Source organism: Aotus nancymaae, unplaced genomic scaffold (genome assembly GCF_030222135.1).
Source record: "Aotus nancymaae isolate 86718 unplaced genomic scaffold, 86718_ANA_hifiasm-v0.15.2.pri h1tg000040l, whole genome shotgun sequence".
NCBI classification, from domain to species: domain Eukaryota; kingdom Metazoa; phylum Chordata; class Mammalia; order Primates; family Aotidae; genus Aotus; species Aotus nancymaae.
This window is the reverse complement of record NW_026988454.1, coordinates 43558316-43579351: the sequence shown is the minus strand read 5'-3', so window position 1 is coordinate 43579351 and position 21036 is coordinate 43558316. Positions and strand designations below refer to the sequence as shown.

The 21036-nt window shown below is 34.6% G+C and overlaps 1 protein-coding gene and 1 long non-coding RNA gene across 6 annotated transcripts in view; one reads left to right on the top strand and one right to left on the bottom strand.

Annotated features, from left to right (window-relative positions):
- The window catches only part of NKAIN2 (sodium/potassium transporting ATPase interacting 2), a 1034673-nt gene that overhangs the window by 53574 nt on the left and 960063 nt on the right, over positions 1–21036 (top strand). The gene's annotated exons all lie outside the window — the stretch shown is intronic.
- Positions 1950–20700, bottom strand: LOC105715645 (uncharacterized). Its single transcript, XR_001107085.2, has 3 exons — positions 20458–20700; positions 5318–5423; positions 1950–4004 (listed from the first exon to the last, which is right to left on the bottom strand). It is a non-coding gene; the product is annotated as an uncharacterized LOC105715645 (long non-coding RNA).

The window sequence follows — 21036 nt, the reverse complement described above, 5'->3', positions numbered from 1 at the left end:
AGAGCACCACATTCACCACCCAGCTTTGTTGCTAGACTATTATAGACCAGCCACGGTTACTACAGTTTTCTGTCAGCCACCCGTATGTGCTGCACATGCCATGTCTGGGGATAATGGAAATGAGATAGATATGCTGGTGTTTTTGCATTAAGGATGCAGTTCCTGAGTGACAAGGCTATTTGTGTATCCCGCATCTAAAAATTGTCTCATGATGTCTGAGTTCACATGGATTCACCGTAGAAAACTTGCATAAATGCCAGAGAATTAATTGCATTGCTTAGACGTATGGTAAAACTATTAATATGATGGCTATGTTTTGAGGAATACTAGGTTGGCCTTATTACTTGTACCCTGCAGGGTGTAAATGCAGTTTTAGCAATTATCAGGGTAATTTCATTTTGAAGTTTTACAATTAAAAGCACTGTACCCTCCCACAATATCTTACAAGATTTTATAGTTTCAAATTAAAAACACCAAATTGGGAACAATGATTAAGATGTTGCCTATATCCTTGATTTCTTTGGCTTTCTTACTTTTTCACTTATCATAATGAGCTGTCAAATTTATATGGCCTATTTATTTTAGACCTTGCAATAAACCCCCTCCTTTTTTTCCTCCCAGACATGTAGAACTAATCAATGTTTGAGAATTAACTAGAAGTCTCATAACTTTCCTGACAGCTTTTTGATCCTATAACTCCAACATTATAGATATGTTAAAAATGTTATTGTTAAATTGAGAAGCAGTCTCAGAATATAAAATAAATTGTTTTTATATTTAACCCTCAGTTTCATAGTATTTGTAATCTAACTTTGTGATTATTTGGTTTTCACTTATTCCTGTTTTAGTGAACAGAAGCTAATAAAATGGCTTCTAAGATTATCATCTGATGTACTGAAAATTATTAAAAGTAGCCATTGGCATATAAGTGTTTCTCTTTTTCTGGATTTACTCTATATCGTAAAGTTGGTAAGAGCTTTAGTTGTTGCTTTTTGGAAAAAATGCTAATAAACAGAATCTTGCCTCAGGGATATCTAGTTTACAAATTACAACAAACTATTTAAAGATAAATTCTTAATGGATTGGAAGGAATGAAGTGCTTCTCACCAGGGGTTCTGTTGACTACCTGTATCTGTAACGCCCCATGTGCTTGTTAAACGTTCAGATTTGGGGCTCCACCACAACCCTACAGAATCTGTGGGAGCTGGAGCCGGCCTCTGTACTGTAACAAACCCCCAGGTGGTTGAGTCTACTCAAGTTTAAGAATTGCCTGTGTCTTTTAATGCGTTCCTCCCCGAGTTAAATCAATTTCATCACATAGACAATAAAAATAGCTTTCTGACTGATTTCTGGTACCAAAAACATACAAACAACAAACAACAACATTAAACAAGACACACTGGGGTTGCTAATTTTCCTTTTCTGACTATAATAATCAAATCTTAATTTAATTGTTTATTCTTTTTTCTAATATTTTTATTCCTCCTAGTTGAAGTATAATACTCTTAATCTTTTATTTATTTTGATAGGGAATTATAATGAACTACTTTAACAGTCTGGGAAAGCTATGAAACCTCTGTCCAGAAAAATGCCTATCACATTTTTACATACAGTGTCAGGGCTTTATGGAATCCCTATAGCTCATCATGTTCCCTAAAATAAGAAACCCTATGCCCCTAGGACCTCATCATATAAAACAAGCCTGTGATTTAGATATTCTTTTTTTTTGCATACGTGATGATTGTTGGACAGTGCAACCAGGGGCTCTTCAATGTGTGTATTATTTACTTGGTAGTCTATAATGGTTCCTAAGGAGCTATAAGCTTGTAAAATTGTAATTATGGAATTAAAAAAATCTATATAGTTTTTCAGATGGTTCCATAATAGCACCAATGTGTATAAACATGCAACTATGTTCTTTAAAGGTTACATTTACTCAAAAAGCCATAATAGTTTAAAAATTGTATTTTTTAAGTTTGTAGGAGAGTAAATATGGAGAAAAAATTATAATAAACCAGAGCCCATTGTCTTACCTCATATGACGTTATGACAAATTTTTACATGAGAAGACATTTTTTACACTCAGAAATTCATTTAATGCAGCACAAAACACATTTTTTAATATAGCTCTTCTGGAAGTTCAACATGCTTAACAAAGACATGTTTAAATAACTGATTTCTTCGGAAAAAAGACCACACATATTGAAGCAGAGCACTATCAATTGTATTCATCAGGCACACTGCAGGCCAGAAGATCAAAGCTTCTGTTTTCATAATTTCATTTAACCTCTCCAAAATGTAGTCAGCTGCCCCATATGTCAGTGCAATTGTGTTTGAAGAGTGAGAATGACAAAGATTATTGGCCTGACAAGGCTAACCTCCTAAACAAAGATGTATCAGATTTATCTGTTGACTTGGAGAGATAGTGTGAATGTGTTCTTTCTGCAGTTTAAAGAGTGTATTAGGGAGATATGAAACTGATAAAAGTATCCACTCCAGGGAAGAAAGGAATTTAAATATTTTCACATACTATGTATAGAACTGTCCTTCCTTCCTAACATTATCTATTTTTTTTTTTTTTTTGTGAGATCGAGTCTTGCTGTGTCACCCAGGTTGGAGAGTGCAATGGCGTGATCTCAGCTCACTGTCACCTCCACCTCCTGGGTTCAAGCGATTCTTCTGCCTCAGCCTCCCGAGCAATTGGGATTACAGGTGCCCACCACCACTCCTGGCTAATTTTTGTATTTTTAGTAGAGACGGGGTTTCGCCATGTTGGCCATGCTGGTCTCAAACTTCTAACTTCAGGTGATTCGCCGGCCTTGGTCTCCCAAAATGCTGAGATTGCAGCCATGAGCCACCGCACCCAGCCTCTAACATTATCTTTTTAATTTTTGAAACTTGCTTTACAGATGAGGAATTTGAGGGAGCGAGTATGAAGGTGGAAAATAAGTTGCCCAAATACATATGTACATTTAAGGGACAGGACAACATGGAGTTACAGAGGAATGCAGGATAGAGGTCATTAAAGCAGAAAGTACTGTTTTTAGAGCTATGCAAATAGTTCTCTCTTTAGTAGTAGAACTTGGATGAGATTCTAGGCTGATGGACTTCAGGTCAGACTGTGTGGATCAGAATCACAGCCGTATTGGGCCACCATCAAAATCAGAGCCATATTGAGTGGGAAATGAGTCAGTTTTGTGGAAGCAGCTGAGGTCAGTACTGGGAAGTTCTTGAAAACAGTGGGCGTGGTGCCAGATGATTTAATTGAGACCAGTCCTGGGTAAGCAACTGTGATGATGGGAATGGCTCTGAGGACACCAAATGCTAAGACAGGTGATCTCATTTTTCTTAGTTGTTCTTATACAAAGGACAAGATTTTGCATACATCTTCTTTATAAGCACATATATGGACATATGGGTGTTTTATTATATATGTTCATATATATAACTTAAAGATATATATGTATATAAATTGCTAGAATGTCTATTGTTTTAAAAGAAGAGTTACCATACAGGATATGACTACACAATTTAGTACACAACTAATAATTAGTGACTACACAATTAGTTCCTTTCTGTTTAATGACTAGAAATTCAATCACAAAGAGAAGCTATTCTTTTGAATTTCTATTAGAATTCACTGATGCTGTGAAAAGATTCCATGTGATCAGTACATTTTGCCTTATAGACTGTGTGGAAAGCAAATCATATCAGTGATGTGTGGGAAGCAAAATTATAATCAGAAGGGTATTATAATCAAAACGGTATTATAATCAAAGGTTGAATGGCTCCATGAGACTGGTCATGGCAATAACAGTTATATTCCGATGAGCCCGTTGGAGTATTTCTGTTACCTCCACAGTGTTTCTGTTTTCTTCTGTTATAGACACACCAAGAATACATTTTCCCTGGACTTGTAAGTTGCAAGATGTTATTTTAATGAGGCAACCAATTCAGGACTTGACAGATTTCTCTAAATCTTGTCCAGCAGCATCCTCAAGAGCCTGTTGAGAAGGACCATTTTAGCATGTGGTACATCCAATTGGTTCTGTTATCCACTCTGTTTCATCTGTAACACTCTCACATTCATCATATTAGAACAGAGATCATCTAGGTATCTGCCTGTTCACTTTTTTGTTTGTTTTTGAGTCTGAGTCTCGCTCTTGTCACCCAGGCTTCAGCGTGGTGGCATGATATCGGCTCACTGCAATCTCTGCCTCCTGGGTTCAAGTGATTCTCCTGCCTCAGCCTCCTGAGTAGCTAGGATTACAGGCAACTGCCACCATGCCCCGCTAATTTTTGTATTTTTAGTAGAGATGGAGTTTCGCCATGTTGGCCAGGCTGGTCTCAAACTCCTGACCTCAAGTGATCCACCTGCCTCGGCCTCCCCAGGTGTTGGAATTACAGGTGTGAGCCACTGTTCCAGGTCCTGCTTGCTTTTAAGAAGTAAATTGGCTTGTCAAAAAATGTCCCCTTTTAGTTAGTTAGCTACACTAGAAGCACTTCTACTTGAAGCACTAAAAGCACTTCTACTCTCTGGACGTCCAAGATGAGGAGGAGATGATGTCTGGCCCGAGAATTTCACCAAACATCAGCAGAGCATTTACTCACCCACAAGGTGAAGCAGGAGAGAAATACAGATGGAAGAAAAGATGCACCTATCTCCCTCCTGCCGATTTTTTCTAAAAATGAAAAAAATGCTGGGAAGTATTCAAAAAATATATAATCTCCAGAAACAGTAAATATAGGCCTGGGGGTGTGGATTTGATGGAAAACCAACTGTACCAGTATGTTCCAAACTTTTAAAATAATAGTGTACATATTATTATTAATTCTTATTATTAGAGACAGGATACCACTGTCACCCAGGCTGGAGTGCAATAGCTCTATTTATGGCTTGCTGCAGCCTCAACCTCTTGGGCTCAAGCAATCCTCCCACCTTGGCCTTCTGAGTAGCTGGGACTAAAGCCACATGCCAACATACCTGTCTAATTTTAGTATTATTTGTAGAAATGGGTTTTCACCATGTTGCCCAGGCTGTCCTCAAACTCCTGGGCTCAAGTGATTTGTCCACCTTGGCCTCCAAAGTGCCGGGATTATAAGCATGAGCTACCGTGCCTGGTAATAGTGTACATATTAATATCTCTTGAATTTCCTGGAGCTTTTCATATATGATAAATTATCTCTGTCTCTTCTGACCCTCTCTCATATACTTTTCTCCCTCTCTCTTTTGCACTTCTCATGTTTTATCTCCTTGCCTCTAATTCAGTTCCACTCAGTGTTTGCCTCTTTGAGGAAGCCTACTAGAAATACCAACTCCATTTCCAGAGTGCATACAGTATGCCAGGTGTGTGGCCAGGTATCTTCCCAACATGTCTCTTGCCCGCCCCAGCTCTGCCACTCAGGTGTTCTTCACAGGTATCCTGTAGGGACAATGGAGGATTAGAGACACTAGGTGGGTCCATATCAATAGGCTGCCGAATCTGTGTTCCTCCTACACCGTGTCACCTACTGTGCCTATTAAATGATGCACTTGGGGACAGATAATGGCTTCCAGTAAGTGCTCAGTTCACAATTACCACCAGAGCCTTTAAGAGGTCTTTCTACTTTTAATAAATACTTCTAATAAATCATGACCAAAAGAAGCTAAGTAAATGTAGATTGAAGCCAGAAACAAATAAGAGGAAGTCTATTTCATTTTAGTAGCATTTTTTAGAGGTCAGAAGCAAAGCTTTCTAAATATCTGTTCAGGGTCTAATATTATATTGTATGTGTGTCCAAAATTAATTCAGTCTATAAAGGTCAATAATGTAAAATGTATTCATGTGTTCAGGTAAAAATTTATGATGTGCTATAATGTGATGGTGTTTGACTAGTTTACAGCCCTGGTGATACACCTTTGGAAGACATTTGGAAGTGATAAAACAAGGGCAGATTTTTTTCATTTTCTTATAGAAACAGTAACCTGAAAGTCATACTAAATTTTATTGAGATTCAATCCCTAGGTAACATTAAAGTAAGTGTTTGTCTCTCTAATTCTGTCATTTTAGGGAGAAAATCTAGAAAATATGCCAATTAATCATGTAGCTAGATAATTCATTATCTTCATCTGTGTAGAAAACACTAGAGTGTGAAATGTAATCTGCACGTTTTATTTGTTACTTTTTCCTAGATTGTCCTCTAAACTGGACCTTAAGTATAGTTATATTTCACATTTCTGGTTATATTTCCCCTCTGGTTTAATTTTCCTTTAATTTGTTTTGATACCTGATGTATCAAAATTTTACTTGTACTGTAACATTACCAGTTAGCTAGGTATTATAGAAAGCAGGAAAATTAAATAAGGTGTTAATAGATTAAACACACATGCATATGATAATTTGATGTCATTTAATTTGTATATCTGGGAACAAACTTGGAAAGAAAAATATATATTTGTAATCATTATTATTACTACCACCTTCATTCTTCTAAAGGCTATAATATAATCAAGAAGTTTTCAATCTGGATTCCAGCTTTGTCACTTACTACAGTTCAAATTGACCATCTTCTCAAATCCTCAGTTTCCTCACATATAAAATGTGAGAATTGTTTATTCATTTGTTATAGTGAGGAGTGAATGATGGAAAATACATGAAGCGCTTACAGGGTTGGCTCATGCTCCCTCATGTCACTGAAGTTCACTATCTCAGAGATGTTAAGATGTCCTTCTCCAATGTCCCTGCAGCCAGTCCTTTGCAAACTCAGTTTTTTAGTTTCTGACTCTATGTTAATTTTATTGCCCTTGCCCATGTTGATTATCATTTTCATTCCAGATCTTTATCACAGCTTACGTGGACTATAGTCACTGCATCTTGATGAGCCACTCTGTCTCCTCACTTCATCATCCCAAAAGGTTAAATACAGTAACACTCTTACCTAGTTCGTATTCTTTCTTATACCCTTTTTGCTGATTGAGCTCAACTGTAGCATCTTAGCATCCATGGCCAACTACGGTATGCCCTCTCAGTTCGTTCCTTACTGTGATCTAATAAACGGAACTTCTTTTTATTCCTATGTATTTTTCCTTATGCCTTACTTTGGCTCATACTGTTCTTTCTGCCCATAATATCCATTGTTACTCTCCATTTCTCATAACCTATCTCCATGTCAGTGCCCACAAACTCACACACTATTGTTTTCCACTGGACTCTCAGAGCCTTTGACTTCCCTTCCCTTATGGTACATATCTTATCTTTTTCTAGGTGTAAGACTGTCAGTCATGTATCTGTCATTTTCCTTCTACTGTACGGTAAAGTCAATGTTGGGTAAAGATTTAGTCTTATTTACCACCGAGTCCCTGGGAGCAACCAGTACAGTATACATAGCAGGTAGCCAATGAATAATTGTTTTATTGAATAGCTGCAGCTCAAAGAGCTTCTTTTTCCTGTAATTAGACCTATAGGATTCTCTGTGTATTGATCATGATATTCAGAGCATAAGCTTTAAAAATGGCTGTGCTCTATTGTCAACTGGCCTCTGGAGGAAGCATCAGAGCCACAGATAAGGTCAGAACTCTGTGGAGGCAGAGGGGGAAACAGTTATGTTGAAAGAGCTTTTAGGATAGAAATAGATATTAAAATTAAATGGTATGGATTTTGCTTTTCCAACTGGATTATAATAGTTTGGTCAATGTAGAGTCTGTCAGAAATGATCCATGTTTGTTCTAATTAGGCTTATAGATAACTATAACACTTAATAACTTAGTTTGGACTTCAGTTTTACTTACCTATCCCCATTGCTCTTCATTGTTACTTCCAAATGAAGTTTTATTTTTTGCCACCTTATCTTTTATAGAGAATATGAACTTTTCTTTTGTGCCAGCAAATTACATAATTAACATGTAGAGGGCTGATATAGTCTTCTGAGCTTTTCTTGGAGTTTCCATTGGATAATTACTTAAGTTGTGATCAGATTATTTCACTTTTGAGAAAACCGTTCGTGGCTATAATGGTAACTGGCAGGAAAGGTGATTACTGTGCAGGCCTCTTGGCCTGTGGACACCACTGGGATTAAAGTTGGTACACCTTGGTACCCCCCATACCTTAATTTCCTCCTGGGCTTATAACACCAGCACCTAGGCCCATATGCTGCTCTTAGGATAACAATTCAGTGTGCTGAGGCTAAAAATTCTTTTCTCATCTTATAAATTTGGGTCTCCTCTTCCTCTCCTGTCCACCTTGACCCTTTCCATCTTAGTGAGGCTAGTTTACCAAAGCCCATTTTTTTTTCTGCCATAACAATAAATCTGGTCATATGGCTGCCATGGAAGGTACATTTAATGAAGAAAACAAAGAGTTCAGATTTAACATTTTGTATACATCCTTCGTTCTTTCAGCTATAAAGATCAAAATAATCAAAGAAAATGAAAATCTTTTAAAGACAGATATTACTACTTCCTCTAGGCTCAGGTTTTGTTTTCTTTTTGTTGATTGCTTGCTTGTTTTGTTTTCCTTTATTTCCTGTTGGTAGAGCATGAGAAAGGTATAAAAGAATATTTTGGGATCTGCCAGCTAGTGTCTCCCAGATTTCTATAGCCTGCTTTTTAAATACTATAAGAAGTAGTTAGACTGAAATTGGTTCTGGTGTTGTGAACTTACATTGTAAATTAATAGGCAGGATGACGTGGATACCTTGCAAAGTAAAATTCAATGCTCTTGACTCCTCTGTTTTAATATCAAATAAATCATCTTTTCATCTTTGGACTGTAAATATAAGATTTATTCATGGAGTAGATATTTATTGACTTTCTTCCTCCTACCAAGTACTGTTGTGTGAGCTGAAGATACAGAAGTGAACAAAACTGAGTCCCTATTCTTACGAAGCTAACATCCTTGTGTAGCACACAGACCATAAACAAATTATAATATGGCAAGAGGATAGTCAGAGATGTGGTGGTAGGAAGGTACATTTTCATTTAGGAAAGTATTTCTGGTAAAGTGACATTTGAGCAAATTCTGAATTAAGTGAGTGAGGGAACCATGTAGCTATCTGGAGGGAACATTTTGGACAGAGGGGACAGTAAATGTGAAGTCCTGAGGTAGAATTAAGCTTGGATAAGGGAAAATTTTAAAATATAATAAGAATCAAAATTTAATAAATTGAGTGTAATCACTATTCCAGTGTTTTATATTTGCCTTGAAAACTAAAATGTGTGCTAATTGAATCTCAGTTAACCTCCTAGAAATTAATTGGTTATTTAGAACAATTAGCAAAAACATTATATCAACCTTTAATCATTAAAATTTTACATAGAAATATGCTGGTTAATTATCTGTGCTTTGGTTGAGGCTTTATTGCATTTTTATAGTCATCTGTGCTCCAAGAATGCTTTCACATTTTTCTCTATTTCTTTTAATTAAGTTAAAACAACTGTCCTTAGAAAAGGCCATTCTTTTAGTCTAGGACCCTTTTAGTAAAAAGAGAAGAAGTATTCTTTAGAATCTCTTAAAATTGTCAATAGGTCTAACACACCTTCTTTCAATGTGAGCAATACATGGCTACTGACAAATTAATATATAAAATGCCCATTGTATCATTGATGAAACCAGTCTCTTGGAAATTTTGGTAATTTTATCCTGGTGCTTGAATTTTTTTCAAGACATAAATATTATTAATAGATTTCAGAAAATTGTTCAATATTAATAAAAAGCTGTATCTGATACTATATTGATGTAAGGTATCTTTATTTTTAATTCATTCTAGAAGAGTCCTGATGTAAAGACAACTCTAAAGTGGCATTTATTCCAGTAAGCAGTATTTTGACATTCTTTATTTAATATATGGAAATCTTTATCTCATTTTTCAATTTTTTAATAATCCTTTAATTTTTATGATTGATTCAAAAAAGAAATTAAAGATCATTGTATTTCACTTATTTTTGCTGTATGTTTTATTCTATGTATAAAATAAAATATTTCCAAATATTAACTTTAATGCAATTGTTTCACAGCCTGCTTTAAAAAATAACAATATCAATATTCTTGGAAATAAACTTCAGAATTCCAGATGGTTTAATATGTACTAGTTAAGTAACCCCTCAGGCACCACGTGGTTCCATGAGTCTGTGTCAAGCCATTGCCATTACACCAACATCGATGGTGGTTGGAACAATCAAAGAGAAGAATGGCTTTGTTGAATACTGAGAAAACCAAAAATGCATGAATAATTTGTAGTGAAGGAAAAAGATTTAAAGTGTGCAAATAATTATTTAAGCATAATTATATAAGGCAAGATTTTCAATTGTACAATGTAACAAAATGTGTTTTCTTTTATGTTTTCATTAGACAATCTATGCTCTTTTTGTGAAGTGACAGAAAACAAGTCACTTCCAAGGGTACTCATGAAGGATATAGTAGGTAGTTTTGGAGTCTATCTCCCTAGTATAAACCATAATACAATTTATTACTTAAGTAAAGCTGACTTTTCCCCATGGCAGAAGCAGCCAGAGGTAAACGTCCCTCATGAATTTCACTCAGTGCCTTTGCTTATTTAGTTTTCTCTCTCCTGTACCTTCAATGTCTCTTCTTGTATTTACTCTTTTTCCCTCTCCTTTTGACAACTCCGTCCTCATTTGACTATTACACTGTCTGTCTCCTATCCTTGGCAGCCACATTTCTTAAAAGAACAATTACATTCATTGTTTTTACTTCTTCAAGTGCCACTCCTTCTTCAACCTGTTATAATCTCCTTCCTAGTCATTCCAAAGGTTCTAAGGAAACAAGCTAGGATTTTCATTAGCAAACATAACACACACATTTTAATATTTACTTCTCTTACTGTCAGCAGCATTTGACTGTGGAATCATCCTGTTAAAACCTGTCTTATCCTTTAGTTATGGTAGCCTTACTTTCTCTTATTTGCTCTCCCTCTCTGGGTTGCTGCTTTTCCTCTTCCCTCAGCAACCTCATAAACTTGGTATTTTTGGGGTTCTGTTTATACCATCTCCCTTCCCTCTTTCTAAAATTCTCATGTTCTTCCCTAGTGACTTTATTTGTAACTGTGCCTTATTTAATGCTGCATACATAAATGACTTCTCATTCCTATACAGACCTTCCTTCTGATCTTGGTTATTATCTATCAGTTTCCAAGCAAAGCCTGGGAGATGTTTCAATATTCTCTGTAACCATCCATATCTAATCAGGTACTAAGTTTTCTTGACTTTACCTCCTGAATATCTCTTGACATTAGGTATCTCTCATATGTTATCTCCAGTGGTGCCCTTAGTCATATCTACTCTCTATTAGAATAGTATAATTTCTGTGACATATGTAATGCCTTGTCTTAAAAATTTGTCAGTGGCTACTTATGCCATTAAGAACAAGTACATGTTGCTCAGCAGAGTATTATATTATTTCTGGCTATGTTTATATGCTTTTGTCACTCTACTTTCATTAGCCTTAAGAAAATCTGGTATATTAGTTGATTTATTAAGAGTAAAAGTTATGAAATCAGATTACTTGAACTCAAGTCAAAATTGCGCAGTTATATAGTCCTCCTAAGCCTTTGTTTCCCAATAAAAATATGAGAATAAAAGTATTTACTTCACAATATTGTTGTATTAAATGAATACTTATTAGTATGCTTGGCGTATAAATAGGTACTCAAAAATGTTGGCTGTTGCTAATTATATGTGGTTTTCATGCTGTTTTATACTATTTCAAAACGTGTGCCTTAGCATAAACTGTATCTCCCATGCAAGAATGTACTTTCACACCTTTGTTTCATCATTTAAGATTTACCTCAAACATTTCCTCTTCTCTAAACCTTTCTCAAAGCACACCTCATCCCAGCTCCTTCCTGTTAACTCAGATTGCTATTGAAATGAGAGCTTCTGTGGTATTTGAGCATTTCAGTCTCCTCCCTGAGGCTCTAAGCTCCTTGGAGGCATGGCTGTGTCACGTGCATGTCTAACCTGTCACCATTGCTCAGGTGAGGCTAAACTGAGACTAAGTAGATTCTCAATAAGGATTTGAAGATAAAATGACTGACCAAATAAATTAATGAGAGGCTGGGACATATGTATGCATAAATTAGGTTTCACAGGACCGTTTTTCCATACTTTTTTGCCGTAAGAAGAGTTTTTGTATTTATTAATTGATTTTTTAAAATTTTAAAACTGTTTATGGTATTTTTCTGAATGCTGAAATTGGCAGTTAATCCCTTCTTCCTGACTACCAATAAGATACAGTCCCCAGTTGAGTTTCTCAGTAATACATAAATAGAGAGCATGCTAGTAAATATAACTGGTTTGATTAATATAAATATATAAGTAGTATGGTTTATAAATTAATCAAATTTCAAAATTATTCACAAATCTCTGACTTTACTTTCTATTACCTGAATATAGGCAAAGAGAAAAAAGTTGATTACAAACTAAATTGCTCCATTAGCTTTCTCATTTAACATCTTACATATTTTGTATAGAAATAATTACACTACCACGTAACCCACTATACCGTGTACTGTGACCCACTATACCTTGCACTCAGAACTCTGCATAATATTAGAAAACATTAAATTGATATGATAATTATAGAAATCATCTGGTCAGTTCTTGTTTATATTTTAGAGATAGTGAATACTTTTTTAAAAAGAAAGAAAAGGTAGGCAGGAAGAAGATAAGAAGAAAGGAAAGAAAATGACCTACATACTAATGAAGTATGTACATTTATCAGGAAGAATTGTCTTGTCCCAAATTTAAAGTCTGTGATTGATTGGTCATCTTTAAATCCTAAAATGTCCAAAGAATTAGAAGATCCTGAAGAGTTATTTGGTTCTAAATATAAAGCACTTTGAAGACAAATTGAGAAAGTCATAGGCTTTTAACAAAAGGGAAAAGAAACACTTTGGAAAATGAAATTTGCTTTCAGTGGCTTTATTTGTCATCAAACTGAGTTACTCCATAAAATAGGCCACACTTATTCTTTCCTAAATGTAACTGACCTCTTATCAGAGAGTGCTCAGTATGTTTGAGATGGAAAAGTAATCTCTAAGCTATTGCTTTGGTCATTAGCTCTTTTACAGCTATAAAACCGGAAGAGATTATAGATTTTCATCTTTTAGATCAACCAGCAACAGAATGAGTGGGTTTCCTTCTGCAGCTCTCATACTCCCTTCTAGACCTCTAAGCCCACACAAGTGTGAATTGATTTGAAAGTTAACTTATTAACTCATTATACTTGCATCCATCCTGAGTTGGAGTTTGCTCACAGAAAAAATAAGAACAACATCACGATTCCCCTCTTAAAATGAAAACTGAACAAATTGCATAGTTCAACATCTACAGGGACATCTTTGAAGTCATTCAATTGGATTCATATCCATTTCTTGAATGACTGTATAATAGCAGTGCTTTCTGCTTGTAGGGCTTTGGGAGAACATACGTGTTTCTATTTAGTTTACTTATAAAACTCTCCCAACAAGGATATTGTTCTCTATCCATGATACCCACTTAGGACAATAAGGCATTTGCTTATGGTTGATTACCAGTAAAAGTCAATACTTTAAAGGATAGCCTTGGAGAAAGCAAAAATAAATTTATAAATTTTAAGACAGTCCTAAAAACCATTATTTTACATGGGAAAAAAGGCTATCTAAATGGACTTGTGTCTGATTTTCCACAAAAGTCTTTCCTCCGAGCTGTCTTTTTATAACTTTTAATATTTTGTCAAAACATGATAATCTCTGCAACATTATATATTGATTAATAGAGTTGGCAATATAACATGATGGTGAAGAGCTCAGATTCTAAATCAGTAATTGTCAGTAAATTTAACAATTTTTTTTTAATTTTATGTGCCATATGCTCATTTGATCACTGGGGATATAAGGAATAAGAGGCAAAAATTCTTGCTCTTATTGAGTTTATATTTAGGTGACAGGGCAGACAATAGACAATATAAATAAACAAACCATATGGCATTTCAAATGGTGAAGTACTATGGAGAAAATAAGCAGCCAGGGAGAAGGGAAGGCTAGTGTGTGTTGGGGAGGGGTTTGGGGGATGGAGGAAGTGATTCATTTCCACTTTGATTGATTTCTATTTTAAATAGAGTGGTCAGGGAAATTCTACTAAGATGGGAGGATTTGTTCAAAGACCTGAAGAAGGTGGTATTGCAAGCCATTTAGATTTCTGGGGAATAAGCATTCCCAAGAGAGAGAACAAAAATCTTAGTGCTGTCACTTTCTGTGTATGAGGCTGAGCAAAGATTCATGTTCTCTAAGCTTTAGTTATCTGCTCTGTAATATGTGGACAATCCTAGTGCCTGCCTCGAAGGAAAACTGAAAATTAATCATACCATTATATATGTATTAGAGATATGTATTAAACACTGAATAAATGTTAGGTATTATATTGTTATTTGGGAATTTAGAGTTTTTCTTTTATATCCCTTTATTCAACTCCTTCACCTATTCATTAGAACCCTGTATGATTCCCTGTTTGACATGTGCAGCTATAGTAGAAAATATTGTACTCTTTCCAGTGAGGCAAATACATGTTAAGTACTTAAGTGTTCAAATATTCGATAAAAGAAAAATTGCTCAAGTGTGTATATATATGTGTATGTATGTGTGTGTGTGTATATATATATAAATTGCTTAAGTGTGTATATATATGTGTATGTGTGTGTTTATATATACATACACGTGTGTGTATATATATATACACACACACATACAGATATATATACACGCACATACACATGTCAAAAATACTTGTTTATACATATCTAGCATACAGATAAATATACACACACATACACATGTCAAAAATACTTGTTTATACATATCTATATAAATAAGTCATATATATATATATATATATATATATATATATAAAACAAGTCTTTTTGATATAATCTCCTCTTTACTCCCATTTCCAATCGTCAGAAGCACAGTTTCAGCTCTTCGGCTATCTTTCATGATATTTGCTCCATCTACTTTAGTGGCGTGCTTACATTGCTGATTCTTGATTTTTTCAATTTTACATATTACATGTTCATTTCCCACCACAAGAATTGAGGATTTGGCTCCTTTCTGCCATCAGATATGTCTACTTTCAATGTCCCATCTTACCAGTCTAATTATGTCATACTTTTTGTTAGGTCAGTATTGTTTGGTCATGTTGTGACTATAAAGTACTATTCACAGCTGTACCATACACATTTTTTGGGTCTCTTTGGTTTTGGTTCTTTTTTGTTAATAATGGTATTTTTTTATTATTGATTTATTTGTTCACCACTTCATTCCTGAAATTCTCCCTTAGAAGTGTAAATTTCTCTGAAATATATTCCAGTCACAGTGTCCTCTTATTTGCTGCTTCTTGGAGATTTCCTTGCAGGAGCATTTCAACTAGCCATAGTCTGACCTGACTGTTCCCCAGGTCTGCTTCAGAGCAAACCTTCATCACCATCACTTCCTAGAGACCCTCTTTGCCTCGTCTTCCCAGTTGAATGCTGTTTCTGATATCCCATATGTTTCTTCTCCTTGCTTTATTCTCTTGTTTTAAGAGTGTACATATCCAAGAGCCTCTGGAGAAAAGTGGCAGGGGAGATATATTTGGACACTTTTCACATCTGAATATCTGTTCCACTTACAATTACATAGTTACTGGATATAAACTTCTTGTATGGAAGTAATTTCCCCTTAAGATTTAGAAGTTCTGCCTTTTAGCTTCTAATATTGCTATTCAAATATCTGATGCTATTCTTATTTTTTTAAAGTTAAACATTTTATTTAATTTAAAACATATAAATATTCATTCATTGACTGGTATTTTAATTGTAAAGTCAAGATTATTTCTTTGAATATGAATCCCAGATTGAATTTTTTTGTAATCTCACATGAAAAACACCTATAATGTGTCATCTATAATTTGTTTCCTTTTCTTTAAAGTGAAGTGGAGTCTAGATTTTTCATTTATTGACGTGCCCCTTCCAATTTTGACATCCTTTTAAGTTGTTCTTTTTATTCCTCACTGCTTACCCAGTGTTGTGCTATTCTGATAGCATCACCAATAATTATACTTATGTTTATATTCATTTTTTCATATTTTATTTTGCTTCTATTATTTGTGTTAGGTTGAATTATTCAGAAGTAGAATTTGAGGTGAGGATTCAAGTAAAAGCAATTTTTAGGAAGTGTTCCCAAGAAAAACTGCTAGGAAAATGAGAAAGTGGGCCTAGAAAGGACGAAGTTCACACGTGAGTATAATATCAAGGATAATGACCTGAAGAAGCTTTGGAGACAGTGCAGAGCACACCTTAGAAATATTTGGTTCACTAGCAGCAAGCCAGGTTGTTTACTGCCCTGTGCATTTTAGTCATTGGTTGATGATTGCCCCAGGAGGGCGTAAGTTCCCAGGCTCTCAGGGGTCTGTGGCAGGATGAGATTCAGCAGCTGGAGGTACCTCTCTGTGGAAAGCCATGAGTGCTGGTGTTGGACTGAAAGCATAGCAGGTACTGGTGTTCATGATGATGGTTGAACATAAGGATATATGAGCAGACTACTGACTGGATTAGCTACATTATTTTATAAAAATTAGCTAATAAGAACGAGAGGTTTTGTGAACCCAGTACAGCTCACACAAAGATGAGATAATAGTCACTAAGAATGCTGAAATCAAGATTACTTTGGTCTCAGTCAGGCACTCATTGCCCTTAAAATCACTTGGCTCCTATTTTTGATTATGGAGGAATAAAACAAACTAAGAGATGTTTGTAAGTGCTGGATATATTATCAATATTATCTAAAAAGTAAGTGTGATTGATTCTGGAACTCTAGTATTTTTAGCTTTCCGGGAAATGAATCCTTTTTATAACACCTAAAGTTATTACTGAACATTCATATATTCTTGTATCGCACATGTTTTTAAGACCACCTTATTAATGTTTTAAAAAAGTTTTGTTGAGGACTTACCTTGTGCTAGGCACTATTTTTGTTGTTAGAGTTAAAACTTTGAGCAAGATAAAGAAGATCTCTACTCTGATGGAACATAAATTCTAGTGGGATGATGAGACCATGAACAAATAACGAGTAAACAGAAATATCTGCTAGTGATAAGTACTATAAAGAAAGTGAAATGGAATGAAATGATATATAGATTATGTTCAAGGAGGGCCCCTCCCGCACTGAAGAGTTAATGTATAATCTAAGGCAGGAATTATAAGAAAGAGACAAGTATGGGAAAACCTGAGGAAAAATTACTCCAGGGACAGGGAACTCTGGTGCAAAGAGGAGTGAGGCTGGTGTGTTAGAAAATCTGAAAGAAGTTAATGTATTTGGAATGTCAGAGCAAAAAGAAAAGATGAGGTTCAAAGTTATTCAGGGCCAAATAATGAAAATCCTTGCAGGCCATGGGAAAGAATTTTGTGTTTCTTTCACTTTGTTTTAAAGAGTCATGGGAAACCACGAGAATTTTAAGCAGTGTAGTGACATGATCTTTATATGTTTGGAGGTTTCTCTGAAAGTATGTATGGAAAATGCAGGCGAGAGTAGAGAAAGGGAAACTTTCTAGGAGGGCATTTCTTTATACTGAGACATCAGTAATATTGAAGTCAAAGAGAAATAGGCAGATTCTGAAAATTACTTGGGGGTAGAATTGACAGGTTATATTGATGGAGAATAGATAAGGGACTGAGGAGAGGTAAACTCTCAGATTCCTAGGTGTTTGTCAGGAGAGACTGGATGGATGGTTGGACCATTTTTTGATCTTTCCCTATGCCTATAATTATCAAGTACAATTGACTTTAAGCAGCATTGCCATTCTCTTCATTGTGTCTAGAGTTTAACTATAGGTAAATGCACACTGTTCATTCAGACCTTTGTGCTTTGTGACTGATGATTTTTGGCCTTTTCCTGGTTTATTTATTTATTTTATTTATTTATTTGTTTTTGGTTAAAACAATGTTTTGACATACAGGAGAAGCAAGCAAAAAAGTCTGCTAATATTGTGCCATCTGCTCCTTTTTAATTTCTTTCAAGGAATTTCTCCAAGGGAATGTCTTGTCTCATTGATGCTCATTTTATTGTCAGAGACCATTGCATCCCAGGTTTTCACACTGACCTGTCCTGTGGCCATCAGAACTGGCTTACTGGAGACATCTTTTTCCATCATGGAGAACACTTAGCTGTGCATCCTGCCAGACTTCTAGGAAGGAGATGCTTTCTTTCCCTCTTCTGCTGAATTCAGGCTGAATTCCTAAATTCTGGTTTGTGACACCATTGTATTATATTGTATTTGTAACTCAGTAGATTCATTATCTATTTGTAATTTTTAAAATTACATGAAAAGCATTCCAAATTTTCTGGTTAATTGAAGTAATCTCTTGTCTTTGAGTACTAGACCCTGATCTCAGTAACGTGCTCACCTGTTTACAGTCATGACTGGGAAAAGGCATGAGTAGGGGGAAATGGATATTGTACACCATCATTACTGAATGCATTTCAGCAGCCATGTGAATTAGAGTAGCTCTTGATAAAGAGCCTGAAGGAGATTATTATTTTGACACTAAGTGAAATAATTCTTTAGAAATTAAAATACTAATGCAATTTTAAAATATAATTCTCTTCTCTAGAAATATGTATTTTTCAGAATATTGGTTCATATTAAAATTTGATGCAAAAATATGTAAAAAAAAGTTCACAAAAATTGAATTGGCCTATAAAATTTTTTAAAAATCATTTCTTCTGATTATAAAAATATGTCTACTGTAGAAAATTGAAAAAGTAAACAAAGTCATAAAGGAGAAAATAAAAACAACTTGTAATCCCACTGCCAGAAGACAACTGTGGTTACCATTATTGGATAATTCTTTGATCTTTTCTCTCTATACATACATACATACATACATCTAGATAAAATATATGAATAATATTTTAAACTATATAGAGATTTTAATAATTGGAGCTCATACTGTTTGCACTATTTTATACCACTTTTCCCTACTATTATAGATGCACTGGAAAATTTAATGACTGCATTATGTTTTATATATCATAATATATTTGTCCCGTTTCCCCATTAGGGGGCATTTAAGTTGTTTCCATTATTTTTAGAAACTCAGATTGTTCTTCCATAATAAATAATACTAAAATGAATAGTTTTATAAATGCATTTTAACAGGTTTTCTATTTCCTTATCATAAATTCCTAAAATGGAGTGATTTGGTTAAAATGTATGAACAAGTAAAGTTTCTTTTTATATATTAGCAAATAACTTACTATATGCATAAAAGTATGATATGCCTTGTTAATTTTTGCCAACTTGATTTTTAAAAATTGTAATTTCCTTGTTTCATTTTGCCTTACTTTCATTATTGGTAAGGTTAAGCATTTACTCATACATTTATTTACCATTTGTATTTATTCTATGAGGTGACCATGTGTTTACACGTTTCTTATTAGTGTTTTTCTTGGGGTATTTATATTTTAATGATTGATTTGTAAGGTAGGCATACCTTTCTCATATTTGTTTTTAAATATGTTTTCTAATTGGACTTTGCTTAAATTTTTTCCAAAACATTCTTGATATAGAGAGATTTTAAAGTTTATATAATTAAACCTATTTGCCTTTTTTTTTTTTTTTTTTTTGGTAATTTTATCCCGTATTTTAGTGCTTAGAAACATTGAGCTGTGGAAAATATTTATTTGTCTTCTATAGCCTTACTTAAAATTTTAATCAATATAGAATTCATTTGATTTACGTTTTGGATATGTTAAAATATAATTTTCTTTATTTTATTTTTATTAAACTTCCCTATCTTCATTTGTTGAATAATTTGATCCTTTGTGAAATTTCCTTTACAAAATTGTTTTTGTTATTATTAGTATTACTATGTGTTAGTGCATACCAAGTTCACATATACCCCAGGAAGTTTCAGGACAGTCTCTCAGTTCTGTTATTCTGTCAATTCTTGTGTATGACCACATTGTTAAAATTGTTTCAATATGTGTATATACATACCCAAGTCATTTTTTGATATGTTTAGCTATTTTTTGTTTTAGGCTACCAGATAAAATAGTTCTGAGACCATATATATTTCTCTCACTGGAATTTCATTAGATTATACTGGTAATCTGCATCTCAGAAGTCTGCCTCCTCATACATATCTGCCACCCAAAAATATACAATATTTCTTCATTCTTTCAAAATTATTTTTATGATTCTCCATAAAATTATTATATTTTATATAATGTATCCCATCATGTTGTGATACATCCATGTTGAATATTTTAGGTTATTTATGATTTTTCAGCTATTTAGACATTTTCTCATTTAACCAGCTTTGCATATACATAGCTGTATTTAGTAGGGATTTTCCAGAGAACGGAACCAATAGAATATATATATACACACAGTCACACACACACACACACACACACACACACACGATTTGTTATAAAGAATTGGCTCACGTGTTTATAGAGGCTGAGAAGTCCCACAATTTGCTCTCTTGCGCAAGCTGGAGACCGAGGAAAGCCCGTGGTGTAGTTTAAAAGCCTAAGAACTGATGAGCTGTTGCTGGGGATTCCAGTTCTCGTCTGAAGGTCTGAAAACAAGGAGTGTGGAGGGCAGCAGAAGATTGATATTTTCAGCTCAAGCAGTCAGAGAGTGAACTGAACCTCTTCTCCCTTTTTATTCTATTCAAGTCCTCAAGGGATTGGATGCTGCCCACCCACGTTAGGGAGGACCATATGCTTTTCTCAGTTCACTAATTCAAATGCCAATCTTTTCTGGAAAGATTCTCATAGAAATACTCAGAAATAATGTTTAACCTGTGGCCCAGTCTAGTTGGCACATAAAATTAACCATCATAATAGCATAAACATTAGTTAATTTAAACTTTTTCCTGTCTTATTAATTTAAATATATAACTTGTTTTACTTGTTTTTCAGGCTCAAAAATTACTCCAACATATTGATAATGTTATCTTCTCATTTCTAATACTTTTTGCTGTTTCATGTCTGATACCACTGGCCAAAAATTTCTAGAAA